This window comes from Chamaea fasciata, unplaced genomic scaffold (genome assembly GCF_029207755.1).
Source record: "Chamaea fasciata isolate MVZ Bird 193981 ecotype frontalis unplaced genomic scaffold, bChaFas1.0.hap1 SCAF_3, whole genome shotgun sequence".
Classification (NCBI taxonomy): domain Eukaryota; kingdom Metazoa; phylum Chordata; class Aves; order Passeriformes; family Sylviidae; genus Chamaea; species Chamaea fasciata.
Window position 1 is genome coordinate 70,107,246 of NW_027094088.1, and position 20,991 is coordinate 70,128,236.

Genomic DNA, 20,991 nt, shown 5'->3' on the forward strand with positions numbered 1-20,991 from the left:
CTTCTGAAAAATTGCTTAATTTTTCTTCTTTTTCTTTCTTCGTGTAGCACCATTCCTTCTTTGCTCCCAGAAGCAGCATTGCTGAGCAAAGACGGGTGCAGTGCTTGTTTGTGTGTCTCCAGCATAGGACATGGACAGCAGTTGTTGCAGTGGTGGAGAGAGCAGATCAGGAGAACGTGGCTGGAAGGGCTGGGGTCTGTCCTTCTGTGTACTGAGAGGGTGTGATCAGCTACTGCTTATTTTCAGGAGCAACCCTTGCTCCACTTGCATTGTGGTGTGTGTTTCACAGTTATGGTTTAAGGATCGATCTTCAGTAGGATCTCTTTTCTCTGTAGGCGCTTGTCTTTAGTGTGAGGAGCCTCAGACTTTGGATAAGAACAAGAAAGTCTGTTTTCTAAAGAACAAGGTGTTAAGCCACAGCTGAGGATGACAGATTTTACCCATGAAATCACTGTATTGCGCTATGCATTAAGTGCTGTACCTCTTTACCCCAGGTAAAGAGGTGAGGAGGAGAACTTCTGAAAACTTACTGTTAGTGACTATGTAAATATAATGTGCTTTATTGGCAAAATCAGTTCAGGATTTCACAAAGTGTGCTGTGCTAGAGAGTGATGGAATGCCATTTCACTTGGGCATGGCATGGAAATTTCTGTGCAGAAATCATAACCAGGCCCTCTGGAAACATTCATTTCACAGCCTATAAATATGTGAGACCACCAGCCCTGCAAAGGGTTACTAGGTTGCTGCCACTTTCTGGGCAGGCAGGAAAGTCATAAAATGAGGATTTCATTACTCAGTTGTGGAACTGTAAAGAGAAAAACATTGCATTCAGAACTGAGGAGGAGAACTGAGGGAGAACTCAGAAAGGACATGAGGAGCAGAATCCTTCAGAAGAGCAGGACTGGAGGCCCCATGGGTGTCATCTGGAGGCTTTTACCTGACAGCTGGAGAGGCCAGCTGAACAAACAGCAGAGAAGGATTTTACTCCTCCAGAAAGGGTCTCTGAGTTCCTGTCATAGACAACGTCAGAAGGTTGGGTGCCCACTACTTGTTGAGACACCAAGTCTTGACTTTGATCAAACAAGAGTTTATATTGCAAAGGATCTGAAACGTCATTAGTTCCACATTGAAATACACTTTACATCTACTTTCATTTCTAAAATACCTGTAGCCTGTGTAAAACACTAGGACCTATGATTCGGCTTAACTACTCAAGCTTCTGGGATTTGGGAGTGACTTTAATTCTATTTTTCATAACTTAAATATTTAACTAAATAGAGTACATCTACAGCTGATTGTGAAATGAAACTAGATCACTAGCATTTCAAACCAGTGATGTGTTACTGGTTTGACTGGTGTCCATGGATCAGGACCATGAGTACAATGTAGCATTTCCCCTCTATATTTGGTCTTACCTGTGTTGGAAGAAATGCTGATTCTCACCTTCTTGAGAGGAGGAATGACTTTGCACAGATCAGTTTAGGTACGTGGACATAAGGCTTATCAGCACATGCAGAAAATATTTCTTTGACCAATGGGGTAATGTCAGATGTAAAATAGCAGGCAAAGCAGGATAGATAAGAAAAAATAATTGAAATATAACTTGTGCAATAAAAACTCAATAGGTTTTTGCAGAGAACGATGAAAATTAGTGTTGTAAAAGTGGCAAACAGGAACCATACTCTCTGCAGCCATTCACATAAATCTCTTTACTACGATGGCAAATTCAATGTAATTTTTTACTCATTTCTGAAGCAGCTAAGATTTTAGATTGAGAAATCCATTTACTGTGAATAACATGATCCTGTTTCACTTTAGAAAACAAAGATAGTGGCTACTGATCCCTCAAAACCTTGGAAATACTTCCATCATTTATTGTTGGGTAGGTAGAAAAGAGTAATTTTTTTCTACAAGAATTTTTTAAAGACCTCATTTAAACAGCATTATGAATACACAAAAACATAACAAATGCACTACAAACAGGTGACTGGGGCTTAACCTGACCTACTTCTGCCAACAGTTGCTACAGCTAATGCCACTGTTTAGCACACACCATTTTCCTGTGACTTTGTGGACAGTAAGAAGCAAGACTTGCTTTAAGCTGCTCTTCTAGATCACAGTCATTTAAAATTAGAGGATAAACATATTCCTGCAGTAGATTTGGCAAAACCTTTTGCTTGTTTTTCTGCAGATCTGAAAAAAAAAAAAAAAAGGTTTGGAAACCATTTTGTCAGTTCTCAAAACATGGAAAGGTTCAGGTACTTCGTAGTAAGAAATATGTTTAACACTACAGTGAACAGGATCAGGAAGTATTTTACATCTCCTATAAGTTATTTCTATCCATTAGGTAAGGGTTCAGTAATTAAACTTTGTTTATTAAGGGTAAAGAAGAGACTCTTTCACTGGTTGCATAATGCTTCTCTTCAACAGCATATAGTATGTTTTCTGATAGTCTTAAATTAGTCACATCCTGACTGTGATACGTTGGGAGAACTTCTATAAATATGTTAGACCATTAAAAAACTAATGATTAATATTTTGGTTGTAAGTGTACCTATGCACAAACACATTACTGCCCATGTCTGTTCTACCTCTGGAATAGCGGACTTCCTTCTGATTTCAGAAGACAAACACGATAGGTTAATTTAACTACTTTCCCTGAGAAAACAGGGCAGACTTCAGGCAATTCTACTGTTTACTAGAGCTTACAGATTCAATGGAGGTTGCCCACTGTGTTTGTCTGACCAGTGCTCTGCACTGAGAGACTAAGGAGAATGTGTTTACACACTATGAGAGTAACTTTCAGAAATTATATAATTTTCTGATGTGTAAAACCTTATTTTCTTGATTATTCAAAGTCTACAAGTACTACACGGGTATCTACTGCTGTAATAGCTGAAAGACTACTTCCCTTGAGTAAACTGACTTGGACAATCTGTGGAAAACTCACAATCTGTACAATCATAATTTATAACTTTAATTTATATTGCATATCTAAGGAATGGATTTTTTAAAAATCTAAAATGGGTAAATGTTACTTTGAGTAACAGATAATTGCATTTGAGCATATAAAACTTGCATTTGCCAGAAAAGTACCTAACCTGTTGAGAAACATTTTCCTAAAAACCCTCTTAAATTAAACTTTATCAATGAAATAGATTTTTGTAGGGGAATGAATAGTTTATTGTGACTGGGGTGGATATGACAAAAAGGACATCTCCCCTCACAATAAGTTTAGGCAACAACAAAAGCTTTCCAACAAAATTTCTAGACTTCTTTCTAGCAGATTCAACAAGTATCACTAATTAAATGCATATACTAAGTTGAATTCTGGAGGAGAGCTGGTAAATTATTTCCTGGGATCCTTTTAGCTTTGCTTTCTGTTTTTCATTCTTTCCCATCACCTCACCACCCACTCAGGTCCCCCTATCCCCCACCAAGGAGCTGGTCATTAGTCCTTTTCAAAAAAGGAGTGAGCTTTTCTAGACATCTCTGAAAATTCTGTGCCACATTGTTTATAACCCTGAGGTTTCTGTGTCACAAGCAATGAGTCAACTATTAAATCAGGGGCTAAAGCACCTCATGAAGCTGGTTCTTGTTCTGGATATGCTTTCCTCTTGCTGTCAGACTGAGCTTGGAAATCCTCTGAAATGGACTTTCCTCCCCTGAAATGTGGGCTTTCCTCCCCAGCTCATTTGTGGAGTCAAAGCCACTCAAGAGCAACCCCCTCGAGGCAAACCAGGCAGTAACCACTGGCTTATTCCCTCGGAAAGTAGATTCAGAAACCGACCTTTAAAGGCCATCTGAATTTGAGGTGGGTTGGACTAACCAAGATGAATTCAACTAGTACTTAACTACCCACAGAAATGTGTGTGCTGCGAAGTTACCTGGTGTGTGGCATACCCTTCTTCAAGGAACTTGTCCTCACGTGGTTTTCATTTCAAAGAGAGATGTGCTCATGACTGACAGACAAGATACTGTCTTTGGAGAGATGTCATTCTTGGAGTCATGGCTTTCTTCTTCAGGGTCAGGTTTTCATCCATTTGTTTCTCTCTTTGAAAGAGCAAAAAGAGGGGGTAACTAGGGCAAGCGTACACATTTTAAAATACATTGCAAAGCATTTTTATGTTATTCATTACTACGGGGTGCTTCACTCACATTTCACCAGGTGGCACGTGCAGGCTTTACTGAGAGTGTTCTGTCAGATTACAGTTATATTGTCATTTTCTGGGCACTTCAGGTCTTGAAATTAGGCTGAGTGGCCTATAATCCTCTCATGTCATACCTAGTAGCCTTCTTTAGCAGTCAGGTAACACGCTTTCTGTGTGTTTGCTAAAGGTTTTGAGATTGCTTTGTACTATTTTAAACAATGGTATCTTGATATTCTTTAGACTTTGTTCCAGTGCTTGGTGCAATTTATGTTGCATTTAATCAGCGGTGCCTGCAAGATCGTCTTTGTTCCTTTACAATGTAAGTTAATTCCCAATAACACCACTTAAAATAATAGCTCACTTGCAAAGTCAGAAAAAGAACATCCCTTTGAAAAAATCAGGATAAGTGAGAAGGAATGGAAGTTTACTCCTTGATTTACAAATGGAGAAATAAAATTTGATGTATAATTACTTATTTCATCTCTAACTGAACGTAGGCACTAATTTTCTACTGAGAATATATTCATGCTAATAGAAAAGTTAAAAAATATATTACAGATATTTAGGAATTTGTTGATCAGCCAGTCTGTTTCTTTTAACCAGTGGCTCAAAAGTAATAACGAAATAAGCATGTTGCACAGCATTACGTGTGTAGGACTTTCAATGCTGGCTGAGGAGTGCTTAAAGAGAAGAACGAAGAGGTTGTTCTTGCCTTCTGACTGTCAGCAGGCTCTAGATAACTCAAGGACTTCCACAAATCCTACTGGTATGGTCTTAATGGGAAGCTACACTGAAGCAGAAATTCAATTCAGTTTGGATTTATATTGTATTTTCTCTCCCTTCTTGACATGCATACTGGAATCTGGCACTGTCTGAGAGGACAAACTGTCTGAAGGACTCTAGATGGATGTATAGGGATCAATCAGATAAAATATAGGTTGCAGAAACAATTCACTAAAAATTAGTTATTTGAACCACAGCCATGTCAAGCCTTTCCCCTTCTTATAGGCAACCATAAATCCATGAAGATTAAACTATCCTTCCATTCTCAAGTTTTGCCAAGAAGTTACACAAAACTTCCTGATCAGCATTTTTCTTGATGCTTTTTGCAAATCTTGGTGTTATAACTCATCTTTATTTAAGGCTGGAGTAGTGCCAGAAGAGTTGTATCTCAGTCATTTCAGGAAGCAATTTCTGACACTTGCCCAGTCCAAAAGGAAATAAAACTTCAAAAAAATTTATTTGCAATGTCCGGATATCTCCTTGTGATTGCAGTCTTCGCACAGGAGACTACAGAGGCTGCTTCCAGGAGGACACACCACCCTGATGACTCAGGCAAGGGGTGGAGCTGAGGTGGCACTGTCACCCTCAGCATTAACCCAGGTGTGGCTGGCCTTCAAGGGAGGGAATAAGGCTTTACTAAAGCAGATGGTGAAGTCCAGCTTCTCTGCTCCTCTGCACCTCCACTTGAATCTATGATACCCATAAAATCAAAGGGTGCTGATGAAAAGTCTGCCTAGAACTTGCTAAAATCCTAATTTGACATACAGCACTGATAGCTGGGAATGTCCCGGTATGATTTTTATTTTTTTTTTATTCGATACAGCTGCAATCAGAGGCTGCTGGTATCTGGAGGAAGGGAAGTGGGTGCAGTACAGTGCATCTCAATGAGCTGTGTGACCAGAATACAACAGCACGGTGTGTTTGGGATATGCACACCCTTGGAAGAAATGTGTGGAAAAGGCTCTCATTGTTGAGGAGTCCTAGCCAAGCAGCTCTGCAGCTTTTTGTAGGCAACATTTTCTAGCTCTTACGTTTTATGACTGATGCTTAGGCACAGTAGAAGTGGCCAGGGTGGGAAAAGAACAAACAGTTCAATGTCAAGAGCAAATCATGTGGCTGCGAGTCAGCCTGCTCGCTTGCTGCACTGAAAGTGCAGCCAGATTACAGCTGGAAATTCCCACTCGGGACACAAAATTAGAAACTGTTTTACACTGAAAATAGTGGAGGTGTGGAGAGAGACAGCCACCCACTTCAGCAGGGAAACCCCCATGTTCTTGAGAGGGTTTTCAAGAAGGTGGAAAATCAGATTTTGTGGTGAGGGTGAAATGGCAAAGGTACCTGGAGACCTCAGTGCAGTCCATCAGAGACCTGGAGCTTGGAACTGACCAAGCCACCCTGCCGTGCTGCCCACGCCTGTCTCCAGGCTTCCTCTGGCAGCAGCCCTATCCCATCTGTCACCTCTGTCCCACCGCCTGTGCCTGCTGCCCCTGGGCAGCCGCTGGCACACAGCGGCTGCTCACAGCAGGGCCCAGTCAGGCACTGGGGACTTGCTGCCAAAGCCTGTTTTACACAGGCACATTCTGGCAGAAGAAAGTCAAAGGGCTTTAGGGATGTTTATTTTTACTTCCACCCTTTTTCTTGCTTGTTTTTGGCAAAGGTATACGCCGCACTTGCTTTAGCAGAGGATTGATGAAATGTAGCCTTCCCTTCTTGACGTTATGCTGTTCTCAGGGCAGCAGGACTCAGTTTTGCTTTCTCTCCCTGTTTAACAGTTAATGATCTGGAAAAAAAAAAAAAAAAAAAACCAAGGAGTAAGGTGACATTGGCAGCGCTGCAGCTCCCAGGGGAGTCGGGCTCTCTGCTGAAGTTTGTGCCCTCTGTAGCTGCCGGGGGCCAGTAAGTAAAGTAGCTGCTCATGCTCTCAAGTAGCAGTCACTTCTTGTCACATCTTTTATCCTTGAGACTGGGATGGGAAGGCAATACTGGGAACTGCAGAATTCTTTGAAAGCCATTCTGAACAAGGCTTGACTTAATTTACCATTCTGGACTTTCAGAAGGTATATAATTTTCTCTCAGAAAATGCATGTTCAAGAAATATAAACAGCCAGCTGCTGTTCTAAAATTGTCACCTCATCACAACTGCTCAGGTATCAAGAATGTCAGCAGTACATCAGGTCGATGAGAGCAAGGGACTTTACCTCCCACCCTGGATAAAACCACCATGATCATAGTAATATTCTGATTCTCTAGTTTATAGCAGAGAAAAGAATCAGAGGTGGTAAGGAAGCGTATTTCAGTTTTATACTCTCAAAAATGTTTCAAATATATTCATATTTTTCAGCTGGGTGAATTGCTGGAAGATTAAAAGTTTTATTTCATCCATGAATCCAAGTAAATGTGAAGCATTGATTTAAAAATAAATAAGCATTGATTCCTTTAGTCACTGTCGCTTTAACACTCACAGTGGCAGTGCTGCTTGGAGAAGGTGAACAATGTACTTTGCTGGCTTTTAAGTCACACAGCCGAGAAGACAAAGCTCTTCCTGCTCAAATTCTTGATGGTGCACTGCAAAATGATATGATAATTACATCACGTTGAGCACACGTTCACAAAGTCAGCAGCTCAGTTTTGCTTAGCAAGCAGCATGCCATGTGCATTTAGGGATGTTTTTCCATTTGATGGTGAGATGGAATCTTTTACACATCAGTGTGGCTTTAGGGCTGTAGTCTGGAGCTAATCAGGAGGTATCTGCATGGTATTTTCTGTTAGACCTTCTCCTTCTGCTCCTTCAGCCAAAGCATACATGTATACTCCCAATACTAGTATCTCGGGTTTGGTATCAGTCCCTTTGATTATCCATTTGTTTCTGAGAAGAATTCTGCTGCATTTTTTTACTGAGTGATGATCAAGAAATGCAATCCCCAGGCTTTAAAAACATAAAAATGTTGGTTCAGGTGCTTCACTTCAGAAAGGTGAAACCACAGCAATTCAGACTTCTCGATTTCTCTGTGTCCCATCATGTGAGACACCTTGAGTCAGGTTATTTGATCTGGAAGGGCAAAATGCTTGCACAACTGGTCACTTGTGGGAGGACAAGATGAGGAGGCCCAGGCTTTAGGAAAGAAACTGTCCTGTCTTTGAGCTGGCTGTGGAGGAGGCAGGGAGTAACTGTTGCTTAAAATGCAGCTCCAAAATGCAGGAACCTGTTCTGGTTTCACCTTTCATGCTCCTTAAGACCTGCCTACAGAGCACAGCCTATTCTGCTATGACCTGTCAGGTAGATAAAGTGGTACAAGCTCATTAAAGTGGGTACAGTATAAAGAAAGCAAGGTTTGTAAAGAAAAGTAGTAGCCCTTGTTACAGCAACCAGTGTACTGGAAAATAAATAGAGAAGATTTTGGGTACTTGGGCCTTTGCCCAGATGGTCTGCTCCTTACACAACCACAGGTGCAGACATGGTTACTACAACACTCTAGATGTGCTGTAGTAACACAGCTGCTCCCAGGTGGAAAAGGAAATACACAGGTAACAAACCTTGCAGTGGCTGGTTGTTTAAAAAAAAACAAACAAAACCAAAACCCAAAAAACCCCCAACCAACTGAAAAAAGCCCCGCAAGCAAAAAACCCCAAAGTAAACCACCTTAACTAAACCAACTGAACTCTCCCCAGCCCTGTTTTGCTTTAAATCAGGATTTAGAGCAAAGTTTATCTTGCCACATATTACCAAAATATGACTTTGCAAACAAGCCCAAGTTTTCCACGTCCGCTTCTGCAGAGCAGAAAAAAGCACAGGCTTTTCCATTGTAGTGTAAAGCTGGTAATTCCTTTTGTTGACCGATCAAGTTACACAAGGCATGTACACCTGGATGCTTGGTGATAACTGGGATCTGAAGGTCCTGTCAGGGCTCCTGGCTGCAATGACATGAGGTCAGGGCAGGATGGAAAGTCCAAGCTGACACTCTAAAAATTGCTGAGTTCCATACAGTTGTGAATAATATGTTCATACATTAGGTTTTCTGATGCTTCTTGTATATTCAGTGTTTTATGCAGTGTCTGGATTTCATGATACCTAGAATGTCCATATTGCCAGTTCATTGATATGCCATAGGAATTACAAAGGATGAACCTGGAAGATTTTGACCACTGGCTAGAATGTTACTGGCATTCAGCAAGGAATATGTTTTAGTAACAATTATTTGTGAAACAGCTAAAAAACCTCATTATCCAACTGATTGTCCGCAGCTCGATGATGAAGGAGCCCTTTGAAATGCACGAGGTGATTTGTGCTTTGAAAACACCATTGATTTAGTCTCACTGCCAAATTTGGGAATTAATGCTGTAGTGATTTGTGCATGTTTCATGTTTTCATAGCCGTCGATCTGGAGATGTAGATCCAAAATCAAAAGCAAGCCCTTGAATTTGGGAGGACTGGGGGGGAAATACCAAACTCCATGGAGCAATGATGAAAGACTGAAGTGCTGGATGCCATTCAGCCATGCTTGTTAAGGCAGACTGTACCTTTGTTCTGGGGGGCTATTTTTTAGACTTTTAAAAAATTTATTTCTTTTACTTTCTTCCAACAGACTGGCAAGGAAATATTGCAGAACTACAATAGCGTTGAAGTGGTATTGACTTTGAATTGAATCTAGTTTCTCTATGCATTTGAAATAACAAGGAGGTCATTAACTGTGAGGTTTGTATTGGGCTAAGCAAACTGACTAAGAAGCAGGAGAATGCTTCAGATGTATGAGGAAGTCTTGGCTTTTAAAGTGCCAGTTTAGACAGTAGCTCTTTTCGGACACTCAATTGAAAAGTTGCTTATTTGATCTGCAAGAAGATGGAAGATGTCTCAGCACAAAATGCTGAGCCATTAGGAGATTTGGATTAGGAAGGAATCATTTCTGTTCTGAGAGTAAGGGAATACTGCAGCTGAGATTTTTATTCTACAAAGATACATAAAGGGCTAGCAGCAGAACATTGTGCTACTGCATTGGCAAGATGACAAGATTTGAAAGTGGCAGGTTTTAAATAAATAGGTGGAAATGCAATTACTTAAAATAAATGAGGTTTTGTCTCTTTTTATTTCACTATTTTTCTCACTTTCTTTCATTATTGCTGTTAAGGACTAATTACACTACAATTTTTATTGCAATCTGTAAGAATAATTGGTCCTGTTTTAAAGCACATCCTATAAAAGGACCATGTTACAAGGCATTGACAGGAGAGTGCTAAATCCATTCTCGTTTGGTGTGCAATACATCTCTGGTAAGACACAGTACTGATTTCAAGAATGAGGGTTCTGTGGTTTTGATTATTTATGCAGAATAACATCCTGCTGAAATGTGGGATCATACTAGAAATCAAAGACAGGACTCCATCATTAATGCCTGAGTTTATGTGGAATAAAACAACTTCGATCCTTAACTGCCCTTTAATATTTTTAATGTAACATTTCCTACAAAACAATGAAAGTTAAGAGTAAGGATATTGGATACACACAAAAATTTCTTTTACTTTAAAGGTTCATTTCTCTCTACCTTCCTCTTAAGTACAAAAATTACTCATGGAGCAAGATTTTTGGTTTGTTTAAAGGGGGAGGGGTAGGCAAAGCAGCACATGGTCAAGTATTAACCAGAGTAATGTCAGAAACCACTTATCCACGCTGAAGAAAGGCTGCAGGCATAAATTTGTTTAATGTCCCCTGCCTTTGGCTGCAGGGCAGAAGGGAGGTTCCTCATCTTGGAGGGGTTCTGGTGAGCAGGCATCCTCTGAGCGGGCTGGGAAAATTATGCAGCTTCTACCTCTGTGAGAAAGGGACTGCCCGGAAACAAATGAGCACCCATTTAATTCCAGGCAATGCCATGGTGGATAAAACTAACTTACATGCTCAAGGACGTGATGGGAAATAATTTAGCTGCTTGAGCCAATGTGAGGGTTCTAGATGATAAACAGAGAAACTGGAATTTCTCATTTATGAATGTAAATCAATAGAGCTGCCATTGCTTGATGGGAATTTTCTGGTGACTGAAATCTTTAAATCACAGGTAAAAATCTCTTAAGAAAGGTTTAGTGGACAGGAAGGGATAAGAAATTGCACACTACGACCAAAAATAACAAAAGTATATGAATATTTTATTAGTGACAAATAACAAAGAAATTATCTCATGGACTGATTTTCCATTGTGAAAAGTGCAAGAGGGAGTAGGAGTTTGTGAGACAAAACCCCCCTACTTTTTATGAGGAACAGGTGACTGACTCTTTCAGTTACTATCTATAATTTATAGGAGGAAAAGGAAAATTGTGGGTTTTGTGGGAAACATTAATCCAAATGCCATATGCTGGCAACCTCATGCTGCCAGCACTGAAACATCTTCAGAATCACTAAATAACATTCTTAATTTTGTTTCTTTAAAATGATTGCTTCAGATATCAAGAAAACTGCAGATTTTGCCTCAGCAGAGGAGAGGAAGCACAGTAGTAAAAATAAGTGGTACAATAAATACTGATAACAAATGTTCATTCAAAAATGTTCATAACTCGATTATGTTTGTTCAAGGAAAACAAAATGCAAATTAGTAGTTTTAGCTGATACAATTTCACAAAGTGGAAAACAATTCTGAGCTAAGTCATTTGGGGGGAAAATGTAAATTGTAACTGTAAAATGTCTAAGAATATTTTCCAGGCTGCCTAATAAGGGTACATTCGTTTCAAGAAAAACAACAACATCCTGGCTGAAAGGGAACTGTTAAAACAATAGCCCTCCTCTCTGTGAATATAAAACAGGAATGGGGAAGCTGAGAGTTACAAATACAGGGCACAAATTTCTAGCTAGAAAAGTTGATACACCTCTTTCCATAGGATAAGATACTAATTACGTGGAATAAGGTAAGATATTAAACACTTAAGTCTTAGGCTTTCCTAAGAATAAAAATCCACCTCCTCTCCTCAGCCCAGCTGTGCTCCTGGTCACCTGCTGGTGCTGTTGGCAAAACGAAATCTTTGTCACCAATAGCACAGAAAGGACTTAGAGATATTTATAGATACAAAGCAGAGACATCATCGCTATTTCATTTGACCATGTATCTTCCCCTCTGATAATAAATTGGGAGGTAGCTAAATTGCAGCTAAACGCTTGAAAATGTGTAGCTTCCCTCCAGGAAACGTAGCAGACTGAGAGGCTGTTGGGGTGAATGTTGTTGTGGCCACCAGGGAAGCCCCTCCTGAGGAAGGAGGGGAGGAAACTACAGCTCAGAGCCGTTAGGATTTCAGTGGGCACTCCTAACCATGAGTCTGTTGGATCTTAGTCACAGGAAAAATAGCAGAAAGCTTGATGGGGGACTGGACTGATAACAATTTGGAAACAATATGAGTGTCAACAGATTAATGGAAAGCATTTTCCTATCATACTTGAGAGGTTTGTAATGTTGTTTTAAGAGGTGGGTGATATACATTATAATGTTGCCACTGTATATTTAGAGTTGTAGAGTGATTTTTTTTTTCTTGGATGGTATTTGACACTTGTGTAGAAATTGGGAGTGGTACAAAAGTAGTACAGCATGCTAACATAAGTAAAGTCTCCTCCAGCAGGATAGTAATAAAAATTATTTACTTCAAGCACAGTGTCTGAGTACTGGCCTTTTCCTTGTAATGGTTCATCAAACTTCTGAAAGGCAATCTCCACTCTGAGGCCTTACCAAGCTTTTTGAAGTAGTGACATGAGCAGAGAGCTAAGTCACTTCTGAAAAGAATCAGTTTGAAAATTATGTCTTTGGTGTCCCTGTGCAGCTGGTCTTCCTCAGTTAAGCAGAGAAAACCAGACCTTCCCAGCTATCAGTAAACACTAATATATTGAAAATAGAAAATATATCAGATGTTTTTAAAGTGGCATATGGGTAGGGACTTGACAATGTTAGCCTTGTAGAAACAGATCTCTCCAAGGGCTATTCACGAATAATGAAACTTATTTTCAGGTCTCATCTTTGGAGAGTTCATAATTTTTCAGAACTGTTTCCTGCCAATGTTCTTCAGTGGTAATTATAGAAAAAGGTTAGTGCTTGCAGCAGGTCCTAGAAAAAAAGACTTAAAAATTGAATAGGTCAATAGAATAATTAAGTGGTATTTAGTCTTCTTGTCCCCCACCCATACATTGTGCTGATACTTAAGGCAATGACAGCAATTTCTGGCTGTAAGAACTGGAGAGAGATGAGATGAGCTAAATTCTCATGTATTTAATAAGATAGAAGAGTGATCTAAAATGGTGTTAGTTCAATAGCACACTCACTCTGGTAATACTAGACCACATGGAAATGTGATGTTTGTTTAGTGAGTTTGCTCACGAGAGCCAGAGCCAGTGGTTTAGGAAATGTCTGTTCTTTCAGAGCAAAGAATGCCAGGAGAAGAAAATTTCGGACAAGTCTATAGGAAAGAGTACCCGTTACTACATTCACTGATGGCTCTTCTCAAGAACAGCATGACCAGCCCATTTACACCAAGCAGAATGAGTTCTGAAAGGTTTTCTCCACCATCTCAGGTCTGTCGATGAATTCCATATTTATTGGCCAAATTCATTGTGAAATCTTAGGTTTGAATGGAACAAATGAAGTGGCGATGAAGAGCAGGAGTCAGAAATGTTCTACAGGAAAAGTGCTAAGGTTGCACAGAGAAAAGCAATGGTTCCTCTCTGCCATAGCTTATCTTAGGGTCTCACTTTTAAAGAAGAAAGGGAAATAATTATCTTCTTTATTTTCAGTTATGTTGCTGGTTCAGTGCAGGTTCATCTGAAGTCTGTTTTTCACCAGGTTCAAAGTATGTTAGATCTAGTCCTTATCCTTCTGTGCTCCAATTCATTCTTGCTGAGGCAATGGAACTGGAGCAACACCTCCCCTTTATCAGGTTGTTTGTAAATGTAACTGTGTTTGAAGAGCAAATGCATTAGAATATTTTGTTGACTTGCTTCCAAAAACTATTTCCTCCTTTGGTATTCCATTTGTTTCCCCTCAAGTTTTAAGACATACTACAAATTCCTCACCACCATTCTTCCCTCCCATGGCATGTATTCCAAAATGCGAATTTGATTTTAGAGAAAAACATGCTGTGTGGCAGAAATACACTTGGCACCTGCAATGTCTCAGTATATATTTTGGGGACAAAAAAAGGAGTAATTTCCTTTAAGAGTAGTGTGTTTCACCGAGTTCCTCCCCCAAGGGAGATACCAGGAGGTGTAATCTCTCCCTTTGGCTGAAGATCAGGACAGCCTCTTTGCTTGCTCTTGAGGGAGTGAGGGAGTCTCTCTTGGCAGGATGTTTTGTGGTCCTGCTGGGCTGCCCTCAGGTGAGATGGTCTTGTGGCAAAGATGTGTAGCACTGTTGGCTACAGCACAGAGTGAATGTTTTTTTGGCTTTGTAAGTGATTCTGTCAGATGGATGCTTTAAGTCCCAAATCAAAGAGGCACGAGCAGAGCTGGGTTTTTTGTTCTACCCTGATCATGTTTAGGAATGTTCTCCATGACAAGCTTTGGGATATGTAATCTTTCTGATCGCACAGTCAGTGTTTCACACAGCCCTTGGGGTTTTTGTAAGTTCCTCACACTCTCCATGGGCATGCTGCTATGGTGCTCTGAGAACCTTGCGTTTGATTTAAGACTCAAGAGTGGGATGGGGAATGAAGAAACACAAATTCTCCCTGAGTCCTTGGAAGCCAACACTTCTGAGAGGTATCAGGTCTGCCCACAGATATCCCCAAAGACAGCCTTTTCCCTGGTGTACTGGGCCATCCTCTCAGGGACAGCTTTTCCTCCTAAATATCTTCTCTGACTTGTGTAACCAAGCAGGTGGAGTCCAGCAGCTTCCCACCTCCACTTGTCTGCAAGTAGGCAAGCTAGTGTCCATGGGAGTGGGCAGATTGGCTCAGAGATGCTTCTTTCTGAAGGGCCTTTTGAGGTATTTTGTGCTCTCCCTGAGCCAAGCTGTATTGGCAAAGTCCACATCATCAGCGTGGTTGCGAAGCACAGGGGGCAGACACAAACACAACCCTAAATGGAAGAAGACCTGGGATGAAGCATAGCTTACAGCTCAGTTCAACAATGTGGACGTCCCTCTGCCTGTCACATTTCTGACTGGGGCTGCAATTGACAATTTTGTTGCTTGTCTGTTTAAGTACTGTGAAGTATGTTGTTTACTTCTACAAAAGAAATTACATAGTTTTACATGCTGCATGAAAAAAAGCAGAGCAGAAACTTTGTGACACAATTGTGCTTTTCCCTCGGCTGTTCTGACAAAGTTATATGACTACAATATCCTTTTAAAGTAGTATCATCTTCCCTGTGTATGTGATGCCATTTTCCTTTGTGGGTTATCCTATCCACTCCTCTGGGGGTAAGTATTAATTTTCACCACTAAACAAAATCCTACACTTTGTGTATTAACAAGAAAGTAATGTAATGGCCCCTCCTTCCAACCCCAGTTGCAGTGACCATCTGGAGACCTCCCCATTCAACTTTGGATGAACTTCAGATGAAGTATGAGAGCCACTTTGGCTCCATACAAGCTGTTCCAAGCCTCATTGTTGCTATTAGCAGTTTGTCTTAGTGACAAGGCTGCATTTTGCCTATTGAAGGTTCAGTTTTAGTGATTCAGCGTGTTTCCATTGTCCACAATTGAGAGTAGATCATTCAGGCTCTTATGTTTCCAGTGCTGTGGATACAATAGCTCATTATCCTGGGGTGGCTTTTTTGTTGGGGGTTTCGGATAGATGCATAATAGATGCAAGCTCTTTTCAGGGGCAAGTTCTTTTCTTGATACCCATGCACAGTGTTTATTGCAACGGGGCTCTATGTGATTTTAGCCTTCAAAGCAAGCCAGTCATGGAATAGAGTGAGGGCTGTAACCCCGAGTTTTTGTTAAGAAAGGCTGCAGCTCCTCAGCCTGTATCTAGCTTTGTCAGTAGGTGATTTCATCTACACAATTCATCAGGGCACAGGTGAGACATACAGAGGCCACACAGGAGAAGCTGGATTTTATTGTCCTCTAAGTCCATCGGCAGCAGTGGCTTGGAAATGATTGCAATGAGGGTAAAGTTATGCTGATAAGGAAAGTTATTTGAAGGACACATTCTTTGTTTCTGATGACATGAAGCTGGGAAATACTGTCAAAACAGTGGAGAGTTGGACGCTTACAGGAAAAACTGGAAAACTTTGATAATCTGAAAAGGAGTGATGAGAAGGAGTGCAAGGTCATGAATCTAGAGGCTTAATAATGAGCTCCCAGCTCATTTGGGAAATGGTTGTCCACTGAAAGCAACAGAGGCAGAGCAAGCCCTAAGTGCACTGGTTAATCATAAATTGGCTCTGAGCTATGTTATGGTGTATTGTGGCTGAGTAAAGGACTAGCGTGATTCCAGAGTGTTCTGGAGAAGAATTTTTCAGGAGTAGCAGGGAAATATAGATGCTGTTGTGTTCATAAACCTGCACCTGGAATTACCTTTACAATACTTGTCACCTGTGTTGGAAGACATAGATTCAGCTGGGGCAGGTGCAGTGAATGGCTACAGGGATTAGCACAGGGCACTCTAATATACAGGAATAAACTGTTCTAGCAGAATAAAGGCTAAGGAAGAATGTAACTGTGGTCTATAAATACAAGAACAAATTAAACACATCAAGTGAGAAGGCATGTTTAAACAAAAACCCCAATATTGCCTTAAGTAAATAGGTGTGTGTGGCTTGGCTATGATTCAAGTTTCTAAACAAAAGGTTCTTGAATATTAATAGGAGAAAGAAACCAAAAATACTTGTTAGATTTTAATAATGGAGATGACTATGAAGTTGTTATCTAAGTAGAGAAATCAAGCCCACATGGTCCCTTTTGCAAGTGTGTTCCTAGCCTTCCTGAAGTACATTGTTAATAACATGTTTTGGTCTTTGTTAAACATGTATTTTGTGTGCCTGTGTCAGACATTCTATGTACCTGAGTAGCACTTACCTTAGCACTAAAAGCTGGTGAATGCAAGTCTTAAATGCTCTCGTCTTGGACTAAATCAAGCTGCCTCTCTGTTCAGAGAGGTACAATTTACAGAAGGTACCCACCTTTGAAGATTTCAACTTAGTAACATGAAGTCAGGGCCCCTCCTTCACCAGAATACTTCTGATAAGCTTTGTGGGTCCTTTCCAACTCAGAATATTCTGAGATTATGTATGCTTCCTCATCCCCATGTTCTTTATCTCTTCAATCATCTTCTCCCAAGACTGGCCACTTCAATGAGTTATCAGCTTTTATGACACTTAATCCTTCCCCTCTCTTGTGTACTTTCTACCTCCTAATGTTTCTCAGCTTGCCTAGACAATGTTTCTGTGCTTCTCAGTGTCACTTCCCAAGCTGTAAAAGCTCCTGGGTGGCACAACCAAGTGCCTACTGCTTTTCCTCCATACACTGCAGTGCAGGAGCTGGTCTCCTCTTTGAGAGTGGTGCTAGCACCTGCAACCCAGCAGTTGTCCCAGGTCATGCTACAATGCAGGCAGGTGCCCAGTTGCTGTCAGGCAGTACTGACCATCTACTGCCTCTGCTCCCTTATTTCACACCCTCCTGCAGCAGCCTTTCAGACAGTCTGTCCTCTGCCCTTTCTTCTCCACCAAAATGCCCCTGGGGATCCTGAAAGAGGCCTCTAGGCCCGTTGCGCCAGAGGTGTCTGAACTAGCACACATGGCAGTACCCTGTGCACCGTGTATCACTCTCAGTGCAGCAAGCCAGGACACACAAATCCTTTTACCACTGGCTGTCACACGCAGTGACATACAAAAACAGTCTCTTCAGCTGAAAAAGATGAAATTTCCAGCTCTTTGAAGTCCATTTCATCACATATTGTGCCGCAGACTTGGCTTGTGACCCTACAGCACTTTCACCCTTACTGTGTGGGTATCGGACCATAGCCCAGGCTGTAAAATGGCACAGGACATGGCAAAGTGCCCTGGCTGCGTTCCTGCTGCTTTCCCTGAATGCCCTACACCCCTGAGCTAAAGACACCTTCTACTGCTGTTCAACAGCAAGTACATGAGGATGCCTCTGCTGGGTGGGAAAAAACCCTTTCTTCTGCCTACAAAGAAAGGCTAGCCTGGAATTGCTTAATTGCACCTGGACATTAGTCAATTGAAGGTGTGGTGAGCTAATTAAGAAGATTGTGTTTTTCATTTGTTGCCTCTCTCTAACATTCCTGTAACTGGATATCTTCTTTTTTTATTTGACAGACAGACGGAAAAAATAACAAACTTAGATAAATCTTTTTTGCTCCTCTGGCTTTTTTGCTTTTTTCTGTGCTCTCTCTGGTGGCATTGTGGGCATCAATTTAACATGAAGTACGACTGCCATCTAACTCTAGCTGAGATTTTTAGACATGCTGTGCACACCTCTTTCTCCCTTTACAGCTGCCCATCTGTATGCAGTGGTACTACTCTCAGTATTCTGGGGGGGCAGAGCTGAGGGGGAGTTGTGTGGGATTCCCCAGGTAGGAATTCCCCTTTTCCCCTACTGCAGCTTTCCACAGATTAGTTCCTGCGTGAATCATAAACTCACAGAGAAATGACTGGCACTTTGGAAGTTACAATGAATTTGTAATTACTATTTAAGTGCACGATACCAGAAAACTAGAAACGGAGGAACAGAGAAGGAGCAGCACTCAGGTTAAATTGCCTTGAATTTCTCTGAGTGTTCTTAGAAAGGGTGAGGGAAAAACTCATATGTGGAAGTTGCATAAAGTGCAATATCAGATGGCAATTGTATTTAAAAACATCTTTTGCAAAACTTAACAATTTTCATCTCAAAAAAAGCTTTTCCACTATACAATGTCCTACAGGTTCTCATTACTTGAAGAAAAAACAGTTTGCACCCAAACCCAGATTGCTTGTATGCTAAAGCTCTAGCTTTTGTTTCTTCAAGGAAACACTGGAATTATCTGGGCTCAATGTGTGCTAAGGTTACACCTACCTCCCACTGTGACCGTGCTGCAATGCCATGAAACTTCCAACTCTATTATTTCAGGGAATTGCTTTTCAAGACAGCTGTACAAAATGTCTGCATAGGCAGGGTTTTGAGTTATTCTTTTTTATTTTCTTTTTTTTTTTTTTTTTTTTACCTCCAGACCTTCCTGCTCCTTGGAATTCCTGTGCTTCTGTAACAAGTGGTTATGAGAGTCTAATTATCTGGCATAGCAATTTTTCTGCTTGTAGCTCTGGAGCCGTGACTTGGCACTGGGAGCAGCTGCACAAAGCTCTGCTCACAACCACACTACCTATAGGTAGGCTGGGGTGGGAACTGCTGAGGGTTCCAGAGTCAACCACCAGTTTTTCTAATATAAAGACAGCAGAAGGCTATCCTCCTGAAGTGTAAGGAACTCTCACTTACATCCTCCAGAAACCTGACCAAACTGGTTCCTAAGTTCTTACCTCTGGTTTGGTGAAATTCCAGCTTTAGAAAGGGTAGGGCGGAAAGAAAATATAGGCATATGGTCCCCAAAAATGCAAACCAGCTAGAAGTGGGAAGAGGATAGAAACCTTTCTGGGGCTGCTGTGAATCTGATAGCCCAGAAATTTAAGTGTCTAACCAGGAATTTGTTTTTTAAGTCTCTACAATTGTTAATTCAACTGCTAACAACAGTTATAAATGCAGAATGGGTGCCTGGTTGGTTGGCTGGTACCTCCCCTACTGTGTATTTCCTTCCCCACACAGTCACTCTATGTTCAGGAATCTGCCAGCAGCTGAAAGTCTGAAGGACCTGAGTCAGTCATCGCTGTGATCTTCTGAATGCTCCTTTAGAGGGTTCTGCAGACTGGAACTGGAGCCTCACTTCAAAAAAAAGGCAATGCAGATACAGGGAACCTCCACCTACCCCTCCTCTAACTGCTTGGGAAACTCCAAGGAAGTGTGCCTTGATCCAATTTTCCCATCAGATCTCTCTTTACATCAAGGACATTTTAAGAGAAAGATTGCCAAGCATAAGCAATGATCTTCCGGTAGGTCAGAAGTCAGTCCAGAATTAGTTTCCAAGGGAAAGCACAGATCTCAGCTTGTTCTCTTCTGCAACACTCCAAGGTGCTTCATGTCTCTCCAGGAATGCTCTCCACAGCCAGGATTTTATCTCAGACTCTGGGCCAAAGACACTGACCATTACTTTCAGAAACAGCAAGTGGTAGGTCTGGGTTTGGGATGTGCACATCAAAGAGCAGCTATTGTAAGTATATATCCAGGTACAGCAATTTGGATAACCTCACTGAGAGCTCTGGTCAGCAAGCTGCTGTAAGACATACCTGCATGATTACAGCACACCCAAATTACTGAACAAGACATTAGTGAAAATACTTTATTTGGATTCTCAATTCACCATCACCCACTAATAAAAGCCATTTCCCTGAAGACTGTTCTATGGAAAAAGTTAGAGTGAGGCTGCAAATAGGCTGTACCTTGATTTTTAGTATTTAAAAATATAATTTAGCTTTTTAAATGTGGGGTTTTTAGTTGTGTACCATTTTTATTGAGTGGGAAAGGTATTGAAAATGCTCACTTTGGAATGTGGAAAATTCATTAATTCATCTGCGATTTTTAGAAACAAGGTTTTTCTTTTTTATATGGGTGACAATACAGTATATGACAAGATGTAATTCAGGAAGATTCTTTATGTTTCCATAGGAGATTCCACCACAGTAATTTCCCTCCCTCTACACCTTTTACATCTCTGCATGCTGTGGACTATGACTGACTCTGATGCAAAACTTCTACAAACTTCATCCTTCACATTTTTAACAATCAGGAAATGGAAACTGCAACATTTCAAACAGGTTAAAAGCCTTTTCAAACAGGTTAATAATTGTTTAGTAAGTCTACAAGATGATGGCTTGGAAATTCAGTTTGAATTACTATTGTGTTGAATGACTGTCCATGAAGGAACAGAAGGCATTATTCCTACAGGGAGTCACACTGAATAAGGTCTCTAAGTATTTAGGTGTTGATTATAATGACCATCACGAAGGAAAAAGAAAATAACTACTCAAGTACTACCACTACCCATCGTTCCC

The 20,991-nt window shown here is 40.9% G+C and overlaps 1 protein-coding gene across 1 annotated transcript in view; it reads left to right on the plus strand.

Annotated features, from left to right (window-relative positions):
* The window catches only part of RTN4IP1 (reticulon 4 interacting protein 1), a 96,181-nt gene that overhangs the window by 36,962 nt on the left and 38,228 nt on the right, over window positions 1–20,991 (plus strand). The gene's annotated exons all lie outside the window — the stretch shown is intronic.